General features: G+C 39.9%; 1 long non-coding RNA gene across 4 annotated transcripts in view; it reads left to right on the forward strand.

Moving 5' to 3' along the window:
* The window catches only part of LOC105467606 (uncharacterized), a 316568-nt gene that overhangs the window by 197019 nt on the left and 97562 nt on the right, over positions 1-21987 (forward strand). For all 4 annotated transcript variants that reach the window (XR_011625660.1, XR_011625661.1, XR_011625662.1 and 1 more), the window contains 3 exons: positions 7146-7345; positions 10863-11013; positions 14996-15069. This is a non-coding gene — a long non-coding RNA (uncharacterized lncRNA). The remainder of the gene's footprint in view (positions 1-7145; positions 7346-10862; positions 11014-14995; positions 15070-21987) is intronic.

Consider the following 21987-nt stretch of genomic DNA (forward strand, 5'->3'; position numbering starts at 1 on the left):
ACGGAGTCTTGCTCTGTTGTCTGGGCTGGAGTACAGTGGCACGATCTTGGCTCACTGCAACCTCTGCTTCCCAGGTTCAAGCGATTCTCCTATCTCAGCCTCCCAAATAGCTGGGATTACAGACGTGCACCACCACGCCTGGCTAATTTTTGTACTTTCAGTAGAGACAGGGTTTCGCCTTATTGGTCAGGCTGGACTTGGACTCTTGACCTCCGGTGATCCACCCACCTCAGCCTCCCAAAGTGCTGGGATTACAGGCATGAGCCACTGCGCCCTGCCCTTAACCTCTTTTCTTCATAAATTACCCAGTATCAAGTAGTTCTTTATATTACCAGATTCAATGTGAGAACGGATTAATACACATGTAATAAGCTCCTCAGAAAGTTTTACTGTAGCCTTTATATTAGAACCCCCTCTCTGAAATTATACACTATTATTTTTTCTGTATTAGTTGAAAACTAAAGCTCCAGGGAGGTGACTTATTGAGGTGGCTTATTCTCCTGTGCACCTTTCTTGCTCTGTCTACTCATCCACACAGACCTCTTTCCTCCTGCTCCGCAGGAACCTCCATTTCTGTACCTTGACCTTAACATTTGCTCTGCCCAGCAGAGCCTTTCCTCAGAGCTCTGTGTTCCCTCAGAGCTCTTCCTTCTCTTCCAGTCTCTGCTTAAGTGTCATCTTCTCAGCCAGCCTTCCCCGGTCACCCGTTGCCTTAGTTTACTTTTCTCCATCGCACTTGACTCCACCTCCCACCTCAGGCTCCTTACTTAGGTGGTGTCTGTTTTTCCCATCACAACATAAGTGGGTGAGGCTTGCACAGCCATGTCTTTTCCGTGCCCAGCACGTGGTAGGACTCAGTGTTGTTGAATGATTGAGAACAAGAATGGCTCAGGATTTGAACCCTTGTGCGTGATTCTGAAAGCCATTTTTCATTTTTTTCCATCATCATGGGATCCAATTTCATGGAAGTGGAATTTACGTGCAACATGTGCTCCACTTGGCCATTATTGAAATCATACGAGCAACAGCACAGCACCATATTAAAGAAGTGATAGGTTCGTTATCAGAATAACATAAGAAAAAGCAAGACCGCTCGGAGGCAATAAAAAAAAAATCAGAAAAAACTGACGAGGATTTTGTTTCATCCATTCCTACAAACACACACACAGTCACACTACACACACACGCGCGCGCACACACACACACACTCTTTCTTTCTCTCTCTGTCTCTCCCCACAGGCTCTCTTTCCTCTTGGAGAGGAAAAGCTGACACGTGTGTACCGAATTCTACACATTCACATCCGGACTGGGCAGATAAGCAGATGATGTATCCACGCTGTGTACCCAGATGGGGGCTTTGACACCAGTTGGAGCTGTTTGTGCAGATTTCCCAGCCAGAGCTGAAGTGCTTGGGAGCCTCTCTATAAAGCACTTCTCACTACCGGATTCACAGAAAGAGAAGCAGCCCGGGGTATTTCAACCAAATGCTGCTATAAATAACAGCGTTGAGACAGAGTGGGTCAATGTAGGATTAGAATCATTCTCAACTGATTGCTTGCCTATAGAGGGTACATTTTCCCTCTTCTTCAGCCCTTTTCTGAGGTTCTTGTCATATAAAATGTCACATAGCATATGAGAGAACTGAAAACATTTTTGAGGAAGGACACTTACCTTAAAGGGGAAGGGACCTGTTTTCCCTTGTTTTCTTTAAGCATGCTGAGGTGTATTATTAATAGCATTCAAAATGATAGCTATGGCCACACTGGAAATGTGGGCAACGATAGTTCCAGTTGCCAGCTGTCTTCTTCTGTTTGGGTTATTATAACCGAATACCATAGACTGTGTGGCTTAAACAACAAACTTCTATTTTCACAGTTCTGGAGGCTAAGAAGTCCAAAAGCAAAGTGCTGGCAGCTCTTGTGTCTGCTGAGGGTCTGCTTTCTGGTGGGCAGATGGCTGTTTTCTTTTTGTGTCCTCATACGGTGGAGAACAAAGAGAGGAAGCATACCCTCTCCTGTGCCTTCTTATAAGGCCACTAATTTGAGCTTGAGGGTTCCACTCTCATGACCTATATATCTCCCAAAGACCCCACCTCCAAGTACCATCACACTGGGGATTAGGGTTTCAACATATGAATTTTAGGAGAGTTGCAAACATTCAGTCCAAAGCACCAGCTGACTACACTTCGTTTGTGGAAGAGAAAGGTTTTCTAAGTTAAGTGGCAAAGATTTCAACTTTCTGCAATCATTTTTTCAGGGATTCAGAACAGTCTTATAATTATATTTAATATTTATTGAATAGGATTCACCTGTATCACATGAGCTAGGATGGGAGAGAAGAGGGTTCATAAGGCTTTTTCAACCTATGTCACATGCAGTCATCACCCGGACTGTAATGGCCAGCCCTGGAGGCAATGCTCACAGACGCTTGCCCTTGCACGAACTGCTTCTCCAGAAAGCATTTTTTTTTTTTCTTTTTACCTTTCATACATTTCTTCTGAGATTTCTTTGATTCCTTTCTGATTAAAATCTCTTCCTCCTTGGAAGGCAGCTTGGCCCCCTCCTTGTGGTCAGGCACAGTGCGGAGTGGGACTCATCTCACTGCCATCATGGTGTACAGTCAATGAACACCCCAAAGTTCACACCAGCTCCTCACTGGAGGCACCGCTGAGCATATAGAAGATCCTAATTTTGCAGGTAGTGGGAAAAGGTATTCATGCCCAGCTTCAGGACACGGAACTTCTTTTTTGCATTTTTGAACATTGCTATGTGTATGCCAGGGCCAGTCCTAGCGTTGGCAGGCAGGCATTCTTGTTCATACTTCCTCTCTTTTTGTGGGGCTTTCTCATATCATGAGCTTTGCCCCATAAGATATCCATTGTTCTATATGCCCCCAAGGGCCATTTTATCCTGCCCTCTACATGTAATATTTGCAATAGGGACACAGCGTTTTTAGGCTTCACCAAATTATGCAGACCAGCCAATGTAATCTGCATGCCTTTGTTTGTCTCTTTTTGTGCCATTCATCTCTGAAACTTCTTCCAATTGCAACACAAATTTTCTTCTGTCTCTTTCCCCCTTTACAACTGAAACATTTACTTTTTTTTTTTTTAATACTGTGAAATAAAAACTTCTTTACTAAGGGAAGTCAAATAACCAGAAAAAAAAAGACAATGTAAAAATGTGTCTTTTGTAGGAATTTAAAAAGCTCTATTCAAGTAGTGAGAACAATTTTGTTTATTATTTTAGAGCCAAAGAAATTCTGGGGTTATAATTTAATTATTGAACCAAAAGGCACCATGATTCCAAGGGGAAGATTATAAGTGTGGACTCCGGACTCAGACTGCCCTAGTTTGAATTACGGGTCCGCTTACTAGTTGTTTAACGTTGGATTATTCACTTTACCTCACTAAGACACCATATAACTAATGGGCATGCCAATAATGGCTTTTACAGCATAATATTATTTGAGAAAGGTACCTGAGTCCTTCCCACTGTGCCTCTCATGGAATAAGTACTCAGTGAGGTTAGCACTTGCTGCTAAGAATTTTAGGTTTACATTATAATCCTTTCAAAGTAAGTAGTCATATTTCTGGAAGTTTACAAACTTGTGATACCTAGAATGGGTTTCATTTTTTTTCTTTGAATATAAAAGGCACATTTAGTGTTCAAAAATTCTCAACCTCACTCTGAACATTATCCTTATATTATTGCCCATCTAAAATGCAAGCATACTGAGAAGACTCACATCATTTTGAGATGTAGACCCTGACACAAGCATTCCTCATATTTCCTGATGCCTGAATGCCCGCATTAAGGCTCTGCATCATGCAACTGCATTTAAACTGGGCAGATTCTGCTAAGGATAGGGCATAAATGCAAATAAAGTACATTTTTCATTCCCTATTCATTCTTAAATCCCACTAATGTCAGAGAGAATTATGTGTTATACAAAGGAAAGAAAAATAGAGCATTATTTCAGTCTACCGCTCTGTACATTTTTGTACTCAGCAATATTAGACTTCTTTCCTTTTAATATCACTCTCTAAATACACAGTAGGTGTTTAATGCATGCATGAATACCTAATTCTGCTGATGTGCCCTTCAGATTCTGACCATCACTATCTGTGCATAGTCAGTTATGAGAAGGTAGTAATGAAACAAATCCATTTTTCACATTTCTGGTCTAATCTCTAGCACATATCCCACCCCTTGCTGTACACACACACACATACACACACACGCGCGCGCGCACACACACACACTTTTTAATGTAACAGAGCTCTCTCAGGAAGCAAGAAATGTAACCTTGGCACATAGAAATGATCACAAACTCTTATCTTGAAAAGTAATTCTAAATTGATATTACTAGCTCTGACCTGTATCTATAGTATTAATTTCAGCATGAATCATATGTGGCTAGGATATAATGCATAATATTGATTTTGATTTTTTTCCCTCCAGGCTGTGTCTTAGTTCTTGGCCTTGATCTTAAAAGTAAGATAGATGTTAGGCATTATTATCTAGCAGAAGGAGTAAAAATCAATTTTATCTCCTGACACTTCATTCCCTTTTCCTGCAATGGCCAGGTAGTAACATTGGAACAACTGTAAACTCACATTTACTGATTTAAAACTGTGATGCTGGTCTGGGAATCCACTACTCTAGGTTCTTCTTTGTACCTTGTGCCTATTTTCAGATGATAAATATGTAGTGAGTATGAGAACCTGTTAACCTGCTTTTTCACAGTAAGAGTAATTTCATAAAAGCACCTCTTTAAGAATAAGGTAACATTGAAATTTTTTGGAAATAATGTTGGATTGGCAGAAGAGTTGCAAGGATACTACGGAGACATCCCACATGCACCTCATCAAGCTTTCTCTAACGTTAACTGTTTACATCACCATTTCTCAGAACTAAAAATTTCACATTGGTATTCTACTACTATCCAACCTGCAGGCTTTGGTCAGATTTCCATAGATTTTTCACTGATATAGTTTTTGTTGTTCCGGAATCCAGTTCAAAATACCACACTGCATTAAGCCAATTTTTTTGAGAAATACACTTTTGAGAAATATCTGTTTGTCAATGGCAAGAATATAAATGTAACTGAGCACCTAATCATAGAGATTATTTTGATGATGTTTTTAAAGGTTACCAGTAAAGGAGTGAGGTTTGTTGGTTCAATCAATAGTCTAGTGAAATGGTTTCCAACTTTACTGTTAAGACACATAGTTCCATTTCCATTGTAATCAGCGGAAAGATATATCACAAGCAAAATAATACTAATAATAAAGTATTAAAATTTGTGAATGGTTTATGCATTTATAAATTTGACTGAATGAAAAAATTAACCTCACTGTTACATGTATTTTGTGACGCTTTTTGGAGTGAGAGGGAAAGAAGTAGAGTTACAGTCATGAGCTCTAAATGTCTCATAAACTTAACTGCATTCATTAATGTTTTATTCCTCACTTTCTTCATTTTTGAAGAACAATAATCCTCATTTCCTTTTTAATGTAATAGAAACCAAGATCTTTATTATAAGCATAGTAGCTGTATCAGTGCTCAATATCTTGAGGAAACAATTTGAAAATTATTTATTCAGTTTTTAATCATTTTGTTCCTAAAGGATTGATTGCCCCAACTCAGATTATATCTAGACTTTGGGGACTATGGTAACATATAAGGAGGTGCTCTACAGAAAATCTGTTATAAAATCCTACTTTCTCTTCAGTTTCTCTTTCTGTGTTGGAGACCATGTTGATGCTGCCATTATTTGTGAAACAAGCAAATGAGTTCATATATGCTACGGTACTGCCTCCAAATTATTTTCTTCTATTTTTTTTCTTTCTCCCTTTATTCAAGACAATGTGAGTGTCTAATATGGTCCAGGCACTGGGTTATGCACTGGGAAGAGAAGATTAATAAGACATGACTTCTCTACTTTTGTTCAGAGCTTTGTGGAGGTGACAAATATAAAATCAATGAGAGATCCATAATAGTCATGTATAAAAATGATTTTTTACACCTTAAGTACCTAATTCTACCTAGCAAAAAGGTAATGTTTTCAGTGAGCCTAGAGGAAAAAATATGTCATTCTTCAAGGACCAAGTATTGGGTATAAAGGGAAGGTGATTCTAGGCAGACAGAGCCATGTGTTAATGTACAGGGGAAAGGTTTATGAGAACTTGAAATTCAAGTAATTCGAAAGGACTCCTGGATAGGATATAGTATGAGAGAACAGCAATAATGAGACCAGAAATTATACCTATCAGAACAGGGGCGCTCATGTATGTCTAATCCAAGCAAAAGATGATGGGGCTTGAACTAAAGCAATATCAGGAGTAGTTAAAAAGATGAGACATATTTTAGAAACAAGCAGGGGGAGAGCTGATTGGGAATGGAAGCAGAGGCAAACAGATGAAAGAGATGCTTAGATTTCTGATGTGCTCTCCCTTGCTTGTGGGTAAGATAGGAAGACATCAGGTCCAAGGACAATTTAGAAACATGGTGTGTGTATTGGAATGAGAAGGAAGATAATACATTCCATTTAGGATGTGTTGACATTGAGGTTTCTATCTGATACCCACTTTAAGGTAAGCTGTGAGAAGCCCAAGAGAAAGGTGTGAATGGGAAAAACTTATTTGGAACCTCTCAGTATTAAGTCAGAGTTGAAACCATGGGCTTAAGTGGGATCATGGACTTAAGGGAAGAGAAAAAGAGGACCAAAACGGGGTGTAACAACATTTAATAAGTGAGAAAGAGGAGCTCAGCCAAGAGAATGAGAAGGAGAGACGAGAGTGGTAGTATAGAAGCCAAAGAGGCTAATATGAGCATGTCAGCTAACAAGGTGGGAGGGGACCTTGGGTGAATGAGGGTGGTTAATAGTATCCCATGTAGCAGACAAGTTAAGAAAAATGAGTACTGAAAAGGGGACGGAAGTCAGATATCGGGAATGTGTGGGTTACATCAATGAGAGTAGTTTGAGTGCAATAGCAGGGAACGTGGGGCAGGAGTTAGTTTACAGTAGGCTGTTGAGCACCAAGATGCTCTAAGGTTTTATTTCTTCTGACTGTTACTTTGTTTTTGTTTCCTTGATTGTTATTCATTTTGTCTTGTATTTGCTTTTGTTTACTAATACAGGAGAGACTCATTTTGCTTATGGGCTAAGGGAAAACTTCCCATGGAGAGAAAGAGATTGAAGATACAGGAAAAAGACAATCTTTAATGGAGGAAGTTCCCAGAAAAAGCCTGAAGATCTTGTAAATCTATACCCTGAGTGAGAGGTTTTGCTTTGGAGGGGAGCAACATCATTTTCATCCTGGGATATCTAATGGGTGGAGGTAAAGAAGATAAATTCTTAAAAAGGCTAAGGCAGGGATATGAAAGGAGTTATTGATTAATGATTCTCATCATCTCTGTGACTTAGAAGGCATGTTTAAATGCTGAGTATCACATGGGGAAGTATAGCATAGTGGGTTTGATGAACATGATGAAAGTTCAGAACATGTGCTGGGGAGAATGGGAAAAGGAATGTCTTCCGAGAGACACTGAAGGTTCAGCAAAACTTAGAGCTCAAATATGTGTAGAAGTCATATTCTAGATTGTTTTATATCTGTGTATATATCCATATATATATCTCCATATGCAATTTCACTATTCAAAAAAGAGCAGGAAGGAAGGTGTTCAAATTCAGGATTAAATGAAAATTGAGAAATTTCTAAGATATGGGTGGTGGGAAGACAGTGGCAAAATTCCATGCATTGTGCTATTAAGGGTTTAAATAGTGTGATGAACCAAGGAATCTAGGAGGAATAGGAAAGATAATCTAAGAGAAGGCAAATAGATTGGAAAAAAGAAAAGGGTTAGTAGGGAGGACAATCAAGTCTGAATTAAATGATGGGATTGACTGCGTACTTGAGTTAACTGAGGCTGATTACTTTAGTCTCATACATGTTTCCTCCAGTTATTTTGCAAAATTGTCAAGCTTTAAACTACAGTACGGAATTGTGGGTGAGACTGTACACAGAAAAATGTGCTTTACTCTCTTATGAGAGAAAAAGCAAGATTAATAAAAAATATTCTTATTATTACTGCCTAGAAATAGTGTGTAGTAATGAGGTCAATAGAGGAACTTGCTGAGAATGAGCATGCTACTATTTATTGCCTCTTAGGATGAAAACTCAATTTCATCTTCTATCAAAGATCAAGCTACTGCTATTTTATGGTAAACATAGAAACTGCCGTACAGAAAATTACTGTTTTAACAGGTGCAGTCTTACATTCAAGAGTGATTTTAAAATTGGCTTCATGGCTAGCACTGTACGCACATTACCCATTTACATAATCTCCTTGGATATATTTTCACACATAAACATCATTAAAGGGTATGCTTACATTATACTTAATCACAGGGTATTCATGGAAACATCTCTGCCCAGATACACTTTTAACACTTGGTATATTTTATCTCATTTGCTTTTACTGCTGATCGAGGCATCTCCCCAAAATTATTTGAATTATTCTACTTAGGGAGAGAAAAAAGAGCCTCAACAATGCTTTCTGAAGTTTTAGTATTATTAATACTATGGTATAAAAAGTACCTCTTCATTCATGCAAGAAATACGTATCTAGCATCTGCCAAATGCACCAGGCTTTGTGCTAGGTAATGTGCAAGGCATCTGTTTACAGTACAAAAAGAAAAAAAAACGCTGCTGTAACTGATCTTGAAATAGATATAACAGCAGGAGCGATTCATCTATTCATTATAAGATAACACTAGCTAAAATGTACGCTCTGCAAGAGCGAGGACTTTGCCTCTATCCACACATGTTTGGATATGAGACAAGCAGAGCCTGACATGTCATGAACATCCAAACAATATGTTGACTGTAGGAATGAATAGTTTGAGTAAACATCTTGCACATGCAAAAGTTAAGCATACTCAGATTATATTTATTAGTGTAGATACATAGAGTGTCACACACACATGTGAGCAGGCTACTTCTCCTGGATTTTTAGACATCAGGAGATCATGCACTGAAAGGAAAAAAAAACTTATAGGTCTATTTACTCTAATCTTGGACGAAAACTGTGCATTTACTTCAACTATGAATTGAAAGAAACAAATTGCAATAGTGTAACAACTATCTGTAAACTTGTCACCAATGTTAAAAAAAAAACCTACATTACAGTTGTCTCAGGTATCTTAAAATATCTCAGTGCTCATTACTAATTTGAAATTAAAGTAGTGATAAGGATCTATGCTAGATATTGTTTTCATAATGGGTAAAATAAAGAGCTTGTATCAGTATATCAAAAGTTTTATTTTTGGAAATATTTTGATAATTGTAATTTTTGATTACTTTATGAAATTGGCTGCCTTTGTAATTCTATGTATTTTATTTTACGCTTTTAAAAACATTACTCCAAGAAATGTTACTGAGATAGATTGTTTTCAATAATGGCCACAACAATTTCTATCATTGTCGCTGATGCATTCCTTTGCAATGTGACTCTGCTGCATCTGTCATCCAGAAGAAAAGATTTTTTTTGTTTTTTGTTTTGTTTTTTTCTTTTCTTCTTTTTTTTTTTCTGTTGGATCTGGTCTGGACTTGTAGCTTGTTTTGATGAATAGAACTCTACAGATACGGTGTGTCTTCTTTTTATTTTTACTTTTTTGCAATGGAGTCTCGCTCTGTGGCCCAGGCTGGAGTGCAGTGGCATGATCTCTGCTCACCGCAACCTCTGCCCTCCAGGTTCAAGTGATTCTTCTGCCTCAACCTCCCAAGTAACTGGGACTACAGGCGCCCGCCACCATGCCTGGCTAATTTTTGTATTCTTAGTAGAGATGGGGTTTCACTATATTGTCCAGGCTGGTCTCTAACTCCTGACCTCGTGATCCTCCCTCCTCGGCCTCCCAAAGTGCTGGGATTACAGGCGTGAGCCACCGCACCCGACCAGATATAGTGTGACTTCTGAGCCTCACCCTCATCCTTGTAGCTTCTGCTCTCACTGCCTTGCTGCCCTGGTCCTGCAATGTGTAGAAGTCAAGGCTAGTCTTGAGGATGGGAAATGATGTGGGGTAAGAGGCCCCACCCATGGCCAGCACCAACATCAGACATGTGAGCAAGGCCATCTTGGATCATCTCATACCAATCACCCTTCTTGATGGTGGCCACCACATGAAAAATCCCAGGTCAGACCAGCAGATCTACCTGGCTGAGGACAGCCCAGATCACCAATGCACACTGTCTTGAGCAAATGAATTCGTTTTGGGATTGTTTATTAACCTGCACAACTGAAACAGATTGGCATCCACTTGGCTGCCAAGTGTTTACATGGTCCTTGAAATTCAGAACCTGTGCCATAAACAGCTGCTATTTACCCGGTCTTTTGGCTTTATGCTTAGTGCATTGTAATCTGGATAGTTTGACAGTTGGCTACTTCATTTTTCTTTAAAAAAGTCTGTGATGTTTTTAAAGGAATTTACAAAACAAGAAAACTATTGAAGTGTTACCTTAAGTTGGGGAACAAAGTCTTGAGGGCAGTTAGTGGAAGAAGGTTTTATTTGTAAACTTTTGTCTATTTGTATGGTTTAAAAGTTTTTGTCAATACTTTAAGAATATACCACTTTAAAGTTACTCTTCTAGATAAGGTATAGAAAACTTTATATCTCAAAAGAACATGATACACTATGATTTTAGGCCTATAACAACAATTATTTTATAGAATTATTAAGTTCTTAGCAAGGAAATAAGATAAAAAATCATATTTTAAATAACCTTTCTATGCATGCTGAGACAGTAAGAACCAGTGGCTTTCCTGCGAGGCAGGAATCATGTGTACATTCTCTTACAGATGAAAAAACTGGGAATCAGAGAAGTTAAGAAATAAGTTGAAGATCACCTATATAGTAAATGGCAAAATCAGGATCCGAACCCATTGATTCCAGAGCTCATGGAGAGTTCCAGTGGGCAACTTGGGAGAAGGAGGAAGCATGGGAGAGGAGGCGAGTATCTTGAGAGGCCAAGGTATTGACATAATGCTCAGGTTGATGCTACAGATGGAGTTGAGGCAGAGGGGAATACGGTAAGCCAGGAACAAAGATGTCAGTGAATGAGGTGTAATTTACAAGGGCTAGAAAATGAGAACAATGAGAAGTGGTAAAGAGGACACATACCAAAGCCTGAGAGTTTCTCTATCAGGTGTAGGGTTGAGGATCTAGACCAGAAAGAGATGACCTTGTCCCACTTACACATTTCAATCCAAAATCCATAAGATGTGGGAGAAAGGCCAAATTCCATCGGATAAAATGCAGGAGCAGCAGTGTAGACTCATAGAGAGTCAGTCTTAGTGGAAGTTAGAGGCTGGAGCTATGAAGGAGTTTCCAATTATGCGTGGATGTTCCAAAGTCTTGATGAAAAGATTTGGAAAACAAAGGAGGCATGGAAGGGTGCATTGGGGATGAGAATGCTCAGTGCATCACAGGGCCAACAGATGAGTATGGATGATGGGATGGTCTTGCAGTTTTGGCAATTACTGTGAGGAGGAATTTAGTCTCAGTAATCTCAAGAAACATTGGTTAGTCTCACAGAATTTAGCTGTGACCTGAACATGGAAACCTGATGGCTCTATTGTGGGGCTGGGTGGTTCCTTTTCTCTTGCTCTGGAGGAGATGGTGGCAGCTGTGGTATAGAATGTACAGTGGTCATGGTGACAGTGGGCAGGAAGTAGGCAAGCTCTGGTCACCTGCCAGGCAAGGCTTCAGTGCCAGCGACTGATGGATCCTAGGTGCTATAGGTCAGGCTCTGCCTTGAGTTGGGGGTTTCTGTTCTGTCAGCGCTCAAAGGGGTCTCCATGGCCAACATCTGCATAAGAATGTACTACCACAAACATTGTTTCAATTTCCTATTTGCGTACACTTAGAATTAATCCACATAGGATACATTCCCAGAGATGAAATTTTGGTATTAGAGAAAATAGATAACTTTAGAACTTTTGTCATATGTTACAGGTTTCCAAGTGCAAAGATTCTACTATCTTTCATTACCACTTGTAAAGAATCACGAGGTCAGGAGTTCGAGACCATCCTGGCTAACACGGTGAAACCCCGTCTCTACTAAAAAATACAAAAAACTAGCCGGGCGAGGTGGCGGGCGCCTGTAGTCCCGGCTACTCGGGAGGCTGAGGCAGGAGAATGGTGTAAAAACCCGGGAGGCAGAGCTTGCAGTGAGCTGAGATCCGGCCACTGCACTCCAGCCTGGGCGACACAGCGAGACTCCGTCTCAAAAAAAAAAAAAAAAAAAAAAAAAGAAAGAGAAAGCTCGTTTTACACTCTCTTCTTTTCATGAAGCTTTTTAAACTCTAATTGATTATTTTAGTTAATAATTAGCTAATTGACTATTTTAATTAATAATTATGAAAACAGTATGGAGATTTCTGAAATAATTGAATAGAAAATAAAAATACCATTTGATCCAGCAATTATATTACTGGATATCTACCCAAAGGAAAAGAAATCATTATGTCGAAAAGATATCTGCAGTTTTATGTTTATCAGAACATTGTTCACAATATCAGTGATATGGAATCAACCTAAGTGTCCATCAATGAATGATTAGATAAAGAAAATGTTCTACACACACACAAACACATACACATACACACACACCATGAAATACTACTCAGCTACGAAAAATAATAAAATCATGTCTTTTGCAGGAACCTGAATGAACTGGAGGCCCTTACCCTAAGTAAAATAACTCAGAATGAAGTTTTAAATGTTTGAAATCACTGCCAATGTAATATGCTAATCTTGGCATCCTACGGATATTTTATCTTTCACTTTTAAATTTGTGAAGCTGAACAAATACCATTTGTATATCTTTTGGGTGACCATTGTTCATTTGGATTTTTTGCTTATCCTCCCATTGAGATTTGGAGTCTTTTTCTTAAGACCTCTTTATATAAACATTAACACTCTGCCTTCTATATTAAAAATATATACCCAATTTATTGTTTACCTAAGTGCTTACTTCTTATGGTTTTTGACTAAACAGGTTGATATAGTCTGGATATTTGTTCCAACCCAAATCCCCAAATCTCACGTTGAATGGTGATCCCCAGTGTTGGAGGTGGGGACAGATGGGAGGTGATTGGATAGTGGGAGCGGATCCCTCATGAATGGCTTGGGCCATCCACTTGGTGGAAAGTGAGCTCCCGTTCTGAGTTCACGTGAGATCTGGTCATTTAAAAGCCTGTGACCCCTCCCGCCCCCACTGTCTCTTTCTTCTGTTTTTCCTATGTGACATGCCTGCTCCCCTTCACTTTCTGCCATGACTGTAAGCTTCCTGGGGCCTCTCTAGAGGCTGAGAGGATACTGGCACTATACTTTCTCTAAAGCCTGCAGAACCGTGAGCCACTTAAACCTCTTTTCTTTATAAATTACCTAGTCTTAGATATTTCTCCATAGCAAGGCAAGAATTGCCTGATACACTAGTATCTTAGAGTTTTAATATAAAACATCATTACATACTTTCTTCCGTAACTTCATCCTCAGTCTCTGTTTGACCTGTAGAGGCGGAGGTCTTGCTTTAGATTCCAAATGTATAATATCAATGCTTCTACCATCTGTAAAGTTATAGCATCTAAAAGAGAGTAGGAGGCCTTTTTCTCAGCAACCCACTTTAAGTACATCTTTTGACATTCTGGTTTGAGATAATGGTTATCTGCCTTAAATGTAGCAGATATCCGGCAAAATGTAAGTAGCTGCTGACCTTGGTAGAAGCCTCTTCAGTGGAATGGCAACAAAAGCTTTTATGAGTGCATTGAGGAGATAGTGGGAAGTAGGCGGGCCTGAGTCCCCGGCCTTCTATGCAGGGCAAGGCTTCAATATCAGTGACTACAGAGGAAGGAAGAAAACACAGTTCTTGAGGAGCTTTCCTGTGAAGAGGAGCTAAGAAATAGCTTATAGTGAGAGAAGGAAGTGCAAACAAAGGAGAGTCTGGCAATAGCGTGTTTTAGACTCAAACCAGCACTGTGTCATGCCAGTCACTCCCAACCACCTGTTCTTTTCAGAAACATAGATGAATAAAATCAGTCCCTACTAAAGTATATAATATTATTCTACACTTCACTTTTGCTTAACTTAGTGATTTTAAGCATATGTCCTACTGTTTTCTTTTTGGTTGGTTTTTGTTTTGAGATGGAGTCTCGCTCTGTTGCCCAGGCTGGAGTACAGTGGCCTGATCTCGGCTCACTTCAACCTCTGCCTCCTGGGTTCAAGGGATTATCCTGCCTCAGCCTCCTGAGTAGCTGGGACTACAGGTACATGCCACCATGCCCAGCTAGTTTTTGTATTTTTAGTAGAGACGGCTTTCACCACGTTGGCCAGGATAGTCTCGATCTTTTAACCTCTTTATCTGCTCGCTTCAGCCTTCCAAAGTGCTGGGATTACAGGAGTGAGCCACTGTGCCTGGCCATGTCCTACTGTATTTTAAATATCTTAATACCAAGCATTTTTAAGTTCTGCCATAATCTATTCTTTCACTGTGTTCCCAACAATCAGCTGAAAATAATATTAATGATTCATTTCAAAGTTTTGTGTATTTGTTCTTTTTTCTTTTTTCTTTTTTTGCCACAAACCACTGTCTTAAAAATTCTAATGAAATGTAGAAGGTGTGATATTTATCATAAATGATTCCCCAGAGTGCCAAGTTAAGTTGGGTCCCTGGCTTCAGCAACTCAGAGTAAAAGAGGAAGATTGTGTCAACTACTGACAATGAGACAACACAACTAATGCTATCTCCTCATCTATGTGAAAATAATATTTGATGTACAGAAAATATTTGCTGAATGAATGCAACTGGATTTTATGAAATGGTGCATTCAAGCGCCTGCACCCCTTTGCTATCTCATTTCCCTGACTTGGGCTTACACTAGCCAGGCCACTTAGCTTTATTATTGGCTCAGGATTTGTAAATCTCTTCCAGATGACCAGCTTGCTACACTAAAAGCCGCTTCAGCAAACTGCTGTGTACTCTACTGGATATTAACAGATAGAGAGGTAAGATTTTTTTTCCCCCTGGAACTCATATTCTGACTGTGAGTGTCAGATGAATGAGAAAAAGACAAACCAAAAGAATTTAAAAAAAGATACTTCAATAATTACTACACTAGAGAAATATTTAGAGTTCTCTAGGATAGTATGAGAGAGTTCATGTAATGTGTTAATATTGAACTGTAGGATATAATTCCTGTTTGTGCATTTTATCTATAGGGAAGCCACTCTGCTTTTCTGACAGACAGATTTCACAAAACTCCATACAAGTGGCACCTGTTGGGGAGGAAAGACCTCTTTTCCTTACCCATCTCTAGGTTCATGGTCAAGGCCCTTATAGCAAACAACAACAACAACAACAAACCAACAACAAACAGAGTATCATGAAAAAAGCACAGACATTGGTTTAATATAAGTTTTACATGACAAGGAAGCCTCCAAAAATGAAGACTCAAAGAAACAGGAAATCCTGTGCATTTTTATCCTTAGGTTTGATGAAGTGTGGACAGTCAGGGGATAATATGATTGAACAACGGGATTTTGACGTAATGATAACATACTATAAGAAACATAGCAAGGCTTGTTTATTAAAAATCTGCTTTGTGTCCTCGTGTCATCAGAGATAAAGGTGTTCCTCTCTTCCAGGTATATGGAGACAACCTTTTGTTTGTTTTTTTTTTGTTTTTTTTTTCCAGGTTTATCTTTTATTTATTTATTATTATTATTATACTTTAAGTTCTAGGGTACATGTGCATAATGTGCAGGTTTGTTACATATGTATACTTGTGCCATGTTGGCGTGCTGCACCCATCAACTCATCATTTACATCAGGTATAACTCCCAGTGCAATCCCTCCCCCCTCCCCCATCCCCATGATAGGCCCCGGTGTGTGATGTTCCCCTTCCCGAGTCCAAGTGATCTTATTGTTCAGTTCCCACCTATGAGTGAGAACATGCGGTGTTTGGTTTTCGGTTCTTGTGATAGTTTGCTAAGAATGATGGTTTCCAGCTGCATCCATGTCCCTACAAAGGACACAAACTCATCCTTTTTTATGGCTGCATAGTATTCCATGGTGTATATGTGCCACATTTTCTTAATCCAATCTGTCACTGATGGACATTTGGGTTGATTCCAAGTCTTTGCTATTGTGAATAGTGCCGCAATAAACATACGTGTGCATGTGTCTTATAGCAGCATGATTTATAATCCTTTGGGTATATACCCAGTAATGGGATGGCTGGGTCATATGGTACATCTAGTTCTAGATCCTTGAGGAATCGCCATACTGTTTTCCATAATGGTTGAACTAGTTTACAATCCCACCAACAGTGTAAAAGTGTTCCTATTTCTCCACATCCTTTCCAGCACCTGTTGTTTCCTGACTTTTTAATGATCGCCATTCTAACTGGTGTGAGATGCTATCTCATTGTGGTTTTGATTTGCATTTCTCTGACGGCCAGTGATGATGAGCATTTTTTCATGTGTCTGTTGGCTGTATGAATGTCTTCTTTTGAGAAATGTCTGTTCATATCCTTTGCCCACTTTTTGATGGGGTTGTTTGTTTTTTTCTTGTAAATTTGTTTGAGTTCTTTGTAGGTTCTGGATATTAGCCCTTTGTCAGATGAGTAGATTGCAGAAATTTTCTCCCATTTTGTAGGTTGCTTGTTCACTCTGATGGTAGTTTCTTTTGCTGTGCAGAAGCTCTTTAGTTTAATGAGATCCCATTTGTCAATTTTGGCTTTTGCTGCCGTTGCTTTTGGTGTTTTAGACATGAAGTCTTTGCCCATGCCTATGTCCTGAATGGTACTACCTAGGTTTTCTTCTAGAGTTTTTATGGTATTAGGTCTAACATTTAAGTCTCTAATCCATCTTGAATTAATTTTCGTATAAGGAGTAAGGAAAGGATCCAGTTTCAGCTTTCTACTTATGGCTAGCCAATTTTCCCAGCATCATTTATTAAATAGGGAATCCTTTCTCCATTTCTTGTTTCTCTCAGGTTTGTCAAAGATCAGATGGCTGTAGATGTGTGGTATTATTTTTGAGGACTCTGTTCTGTTCCATTGGTCTATATCTCTGTTTTGGTAGCAGTACCATGCTGTTTTGGTTACTGTAGCCTTGTATAGTTTGAAGTCAGGTAGCGTGATGCCTCCAGCTTTGTTCTTTTGACTTAGGATTGTCTTGGAGATGTGGGCTCTTTTTTGGTTCCATATAAACTTTAAAGCAGTTTTTTCCAATTCTGTGAAGAAACTCATTGGTAGCTTGATGGGGATGGCATTGAATCTATAAATTACCTTGGGCAGTATGGCCATTTTCACGATATTGATTCTTCCTATCCATGAGCATGGTATGTTCTTCCATTTGTTTGTGTCCTCTTTTATTTCACTGAGCAGTGGTTTGTAGTTCTCCTTGAAGAGGTCCTTTATATCCCTTGTAAGTTGGATTCCTAGATATTTTATTCTCTTTGAAGCGATTGTGAATGGAAGTTCATTCATGATTTGGCTCTCTGTTTGTCTGTTACTGGTGTATAAGAATGCTTGTGATTGTTGCACATTAATTTTGTATCCTGAGACTTTGCTGAAGTTGCATATCAGCTTAAGGAGATTTTGGGCTGAGACAATGGGGTTTTCTAAATATACAATCATGTCATCTGCAAACAGGGACAATTTGACTTCTTCTTTTCCTAACTGAATACCCTTGATTTCTTTCTCTTGCCTGATTGCCCTAGCCAGAACTTCCAACACTATGTTGAATAGGAGTGGTGAGAGAGGGCATCCCTGTCTTGTGCCAGTTTTCAAAGGGATTTTTTCCAGTTTTTGCCCATTCAGTATGATATTGGCTGTGGGTTTGTCATAAATAGCTGTTATTATTTTGAGATACATTCCATCAATACCGAATTTATTGAGCGTTTTTAGCATGAAGGGCTGTTGAATTTTGTCAAAAGCCTTTTCTGCATCAATTGAGATAATCATGTGGTTCTTGTCTTTGGTTCTGTTTATATGCTGGATTATGTTTATTGATTTGCGAATGTTGAACCAGCCTTGCATCCCAGGGATGAAGCCCACTTGATCATGGTGGATAAGCTTTTTGATGTGCTGCTGAATCCGGTTTGCCAGTATTTTATTGAGGATTTTTGCACCGATGTTCATCAGGGATATTGGTCTAAAATTCTCTTTTTTGTGTGTGTCTCTGCCAGGCTTTGGTATCAGGAGGATGTTGGCCTCATAAAATGAGTTAGGGAGGATTCCCTCTTTTTCTATTGATTGGAATAGTTTCAGAAGGAATGGTACCAGCTCCTCCTTGTACCTCTGGTAGAATTCAGCTGTGAATCCATCTGGTCCTGGACTTTTTTTGGTTGGTAGGCTATTAATTGTTGCCTCAATTTCAGAGCCTGCTATTGGTCTATTCAGGGATTCAACTTCTTCCTGGTTTAGTCTTGGAAGAGTGTAAGTGTCCAGGAAATTATCCATTTCTTCTAGATTTTCTAGTTTATTTGCGTAGAGGTGTTTATAGTATTCTCTGATGGTAGTTTGTATTTCTGTGGGGTCGGTGATGATATCCCCTTTATCATTTTTTATTGCGTCTATTTGATTCTTCTCTCTTTTCTTCTTTATTAGTCTTGCTAGCGGTCTGTCAATTTTGTTGATCTTTTCAAAAAACCAGCTCCTGGATTCATTGATTTTTTGGAGGTTTTTTTGTGTCTCTATCTCCTTCAGTTCTGCTCTGATCTTAGTTATTTCTTGCCTTCTGCTAGCTTTTGAATGTGTTTGCTCTTGCTTCTCTAGTTCTTTTAATTGTGATGTTAGGGTGTCAGTTTTAGATCTTTCCTGCTTTCTCTTGTGGGCATTTAGTGCTATAAATTTCCCTCTACACACTGCTTTAAATGTGTCCCAGAGATTCTGGTATGTTGTATCTTTATTCTCATTGGTTTCAAAGAACATCTTTATTTCTGCCTTCATTTCGTTATGTACCCAGTAGTCATTCAGGAGCAGGTTGTTCAGTTTCCATGTAGTTGAGCGGTTTTGATTGAGTTTCTTAGTCCTGAGTTCTAGTTTGATTGCACTGTGGTCTGAGTGACAGTTTGTTATAATTTCTGTTCTTGTACATTTGCTGAGGAGTGCTTTACTTCCAATTATGTGGTCAATTTTGGAATAAGTGCGATGTGGTGCTGAGAAGAATGTATATTCTGTTGATTTGGGGTGGAGAGTTCTATAGATGTCTATTAGGTCTGCTTGCTGCAGAGATGAGTTCAATTCCTGGATATCCTTGTTAACTTTCTGTCTCGTTGATCTGTCTAATGTTGACAGTGGAGTGTTGAAGTCTCCCATTATTATTGTATGGGAGTCTAAGTCTCTTGGTAAGTCTCTAAGGACTTGCTTGATGAATCTGGGTGCTCCTGTATTGGGTGCATATATATTTAGGATAGTTAGCTCTTCCTGTTGAATTGATCCCTTTACCATTATGTAATGGCCTTCTTTGTCTCTTTTGATCTTTGATGGTTTAAAGTCTGTTTTACTGGGAGGCTGAGGCAGGAGAATGGCGTGAACCCGGGAGGCGGAGCTTGCAGTGAGCTGAGATCCAGCCACCGCACTCCAGCCTGGGTGACAGAGCGAGACTCCGTCTCAAAAAAAAAAAAAAAAAAAAAAAAAAAGTCTGTTTTATCAGAGACTAGTATTGCAACCCCCGCTTTTTTTTGTTCTCCATTTGCTTGGTAAATCTTCCTCCATCCCTTTATTTTGAGCCTATGTATGTCTCTGCGTGTGAGATGTGTCTCCTGAATACAGTAGACTGATGGGTCTTGACTCTTTATCCAGTTTGCCAGTCTGTGTCTTTTAATTGGAGCATTTAGTCCATTTACATTTAAGGTTAATATTGTTATGTGTGAACTTGATCCTGCCATTATGATATTAACTGGTTATTTTGCTCGTTAGTTGATGCAGTTTCTTCCTAGCCTCCATGGTCTTTACATTTTGGCATGTTTTTGCAGTGGCTGGTACCGGTTGTTCCTTTCCATGTTTAGTACTTCCTTCAGGGTCTCTTGTAAGGCAGGCCTAGTGGTGACAAAATCTCTAAGCATTTGCTTATCTGTAAAGGATTTTATTTTTCCTTCACTTATGAAACTTAGTTTGGCTGGATATGAAATTCTGGGTTTAAAATTCTTTTCTTTAAGAATGTTGAATATTGGCCCCCACTCTCTTCTGGCTTGTAGAGTTTCTGCCGAGAGATCTGCTGTTAGTCTGATGGGCTTCCCTTTGTGGGTAACCTGACCTTTCTCTCTGGCTGCCCTTAAGATTTTTTCCTTCATTTCAACTTTGGTGAATCTGGCAATTATGTGTCTTGGAGTTGCTCTTCTCAAGGAGTATCTTTGTGGCGTTCTCTGTATTTCCTGGATTTGAATGTTGGCCTGCCCTACTAGGTTGGGGAAGTTCTCCTGGATGATATCCTGAAGAGTGTTTTCCAACTTGGTTCCATTTTCCCCCTCACTTTCAGGCACCCCAATCAGACATAGATTTGGTCTTTTTACATAATCCCATACTTCTTGCAGGCTTTGTTCATTTCTTTTTCTTCTTTTTTCTTTTGGTTTCTCTTCTTGCTTCATTTCATTCATTTGATCCTCAATCACTGATACTCTTTCTTCCAGTTGATCGAGTCGGTTACTGAAGCTTGTGCATTTGTCACGTATTTCTCGTGTCATGGTTTTCATCTCTTTCATTTCGTTTATGACCTTCTCTGCATTAATTACTATAGCTATCAATTCTTCCACTTTTTTTCAAGATTTTTAGTTTCTTTGCGCTGGGTATGTCATTCCTCCTTTAGCTCTGAGAAATTTGATGGACTGAAGCCTTCTTCTCTCATCTCGTCAAAGTCATTCTCCATCCAGCTTTGATCCGTTGCTGGCGATGAGCTGCGCTCCTTTGCCGGGGGAGATGCGCTCTTATTTTTTGAATTTCCAGCTTTTCTGCCCTGCTTTTTCCCCATCTTTGTGGTTTTATCTGCCTCTGGTCTTTGATGATGGTGATGTACTGATGGGGTTTTGGTGTAGGTGTCCTTCCTGTTTGATAGTTTTCCTTCTAACAGTCAGGACCTTCAGCTGTAGGTCTGTTGGAGATTGCTTGAGGTCCACTCCAGACCCTGTTTGCCTGGGTATCAGCAGCAGAGGCTGCAGAAGATAGAATATTGCTGAACGGCGAGTGTACCTGTCTGATTCTTGCTTTGGAAGCTTCCTCTCAGGGGTGTACTCCACCCTGTGAGGTGTGGGGTGTCAGACTGCCCCTACGGGGGGATGTCTCCCAGTTAGGCTACTCAGGGGTCAGGGACCCACTTGAACAGGCAGTCTGTCCCTTCTCAGATCTCAACCTCCGTGTTGGGAGATCCACTGCTCTCTTCAAAGCTGTCAGACAGAGTCGTTTGTGTCTGCAGAGGTTTCGGCTGCTTTTGTTGTTGTTTAGTTGTGCCCTGTCCCCAGAGGTGGAGTCTACAGAGACAGGCAGGTTTCCTTAAGCTGCTGTGAGCTCCACCCAGTTCGAGCTTCCCAGCGGCTTTGTTTACCTACTTAAGCCTCAGCAATGGCGGGCACCCCTCCCCCAGCCTCGCTGCTGCCTTGCGGTTAGATCACAGACTGCTGTGCTAGCAATGAGGGAGGCTCCGTGGGCGTGGGACCCTCCCGGCCAGGTGTGGGATACAATCTCCTGGTGTGCCCATTTGCTTAAAGCACAGTATTGGGGTGGGAGTTACCCGATTTTCCAGGTGTTGTGTGTCTCAGTTCCCCTGGCTAGGAAAAGGGATTCCCTTCCCCCTTGCACTTCCCAGGTGAGGCGATGCCTCACCCTGCTTCAGCTCTTGCTGGTCGGGCTGCAGCAGCTGACCAGCACCGATTGTCGGGCACTCCCTAGTGAGATGAACCCAGTACCTCAGTTGAAAATGCAG

This window comes from Macaca nemestrina, chromosome 7 (genome assembly GCF_043159975.1).
Source record: "Macaca nemestrina isolate mMacNem1 chromosome 7, mMacNem.hap1, whole genome shotgun sequence".
NCBI classification, from domain to species: Eukaryota; Metazoa; Chordata; class Mammalia; order Primates; family Cercopithecidae; genus Macaca; species Macaca nemestrina.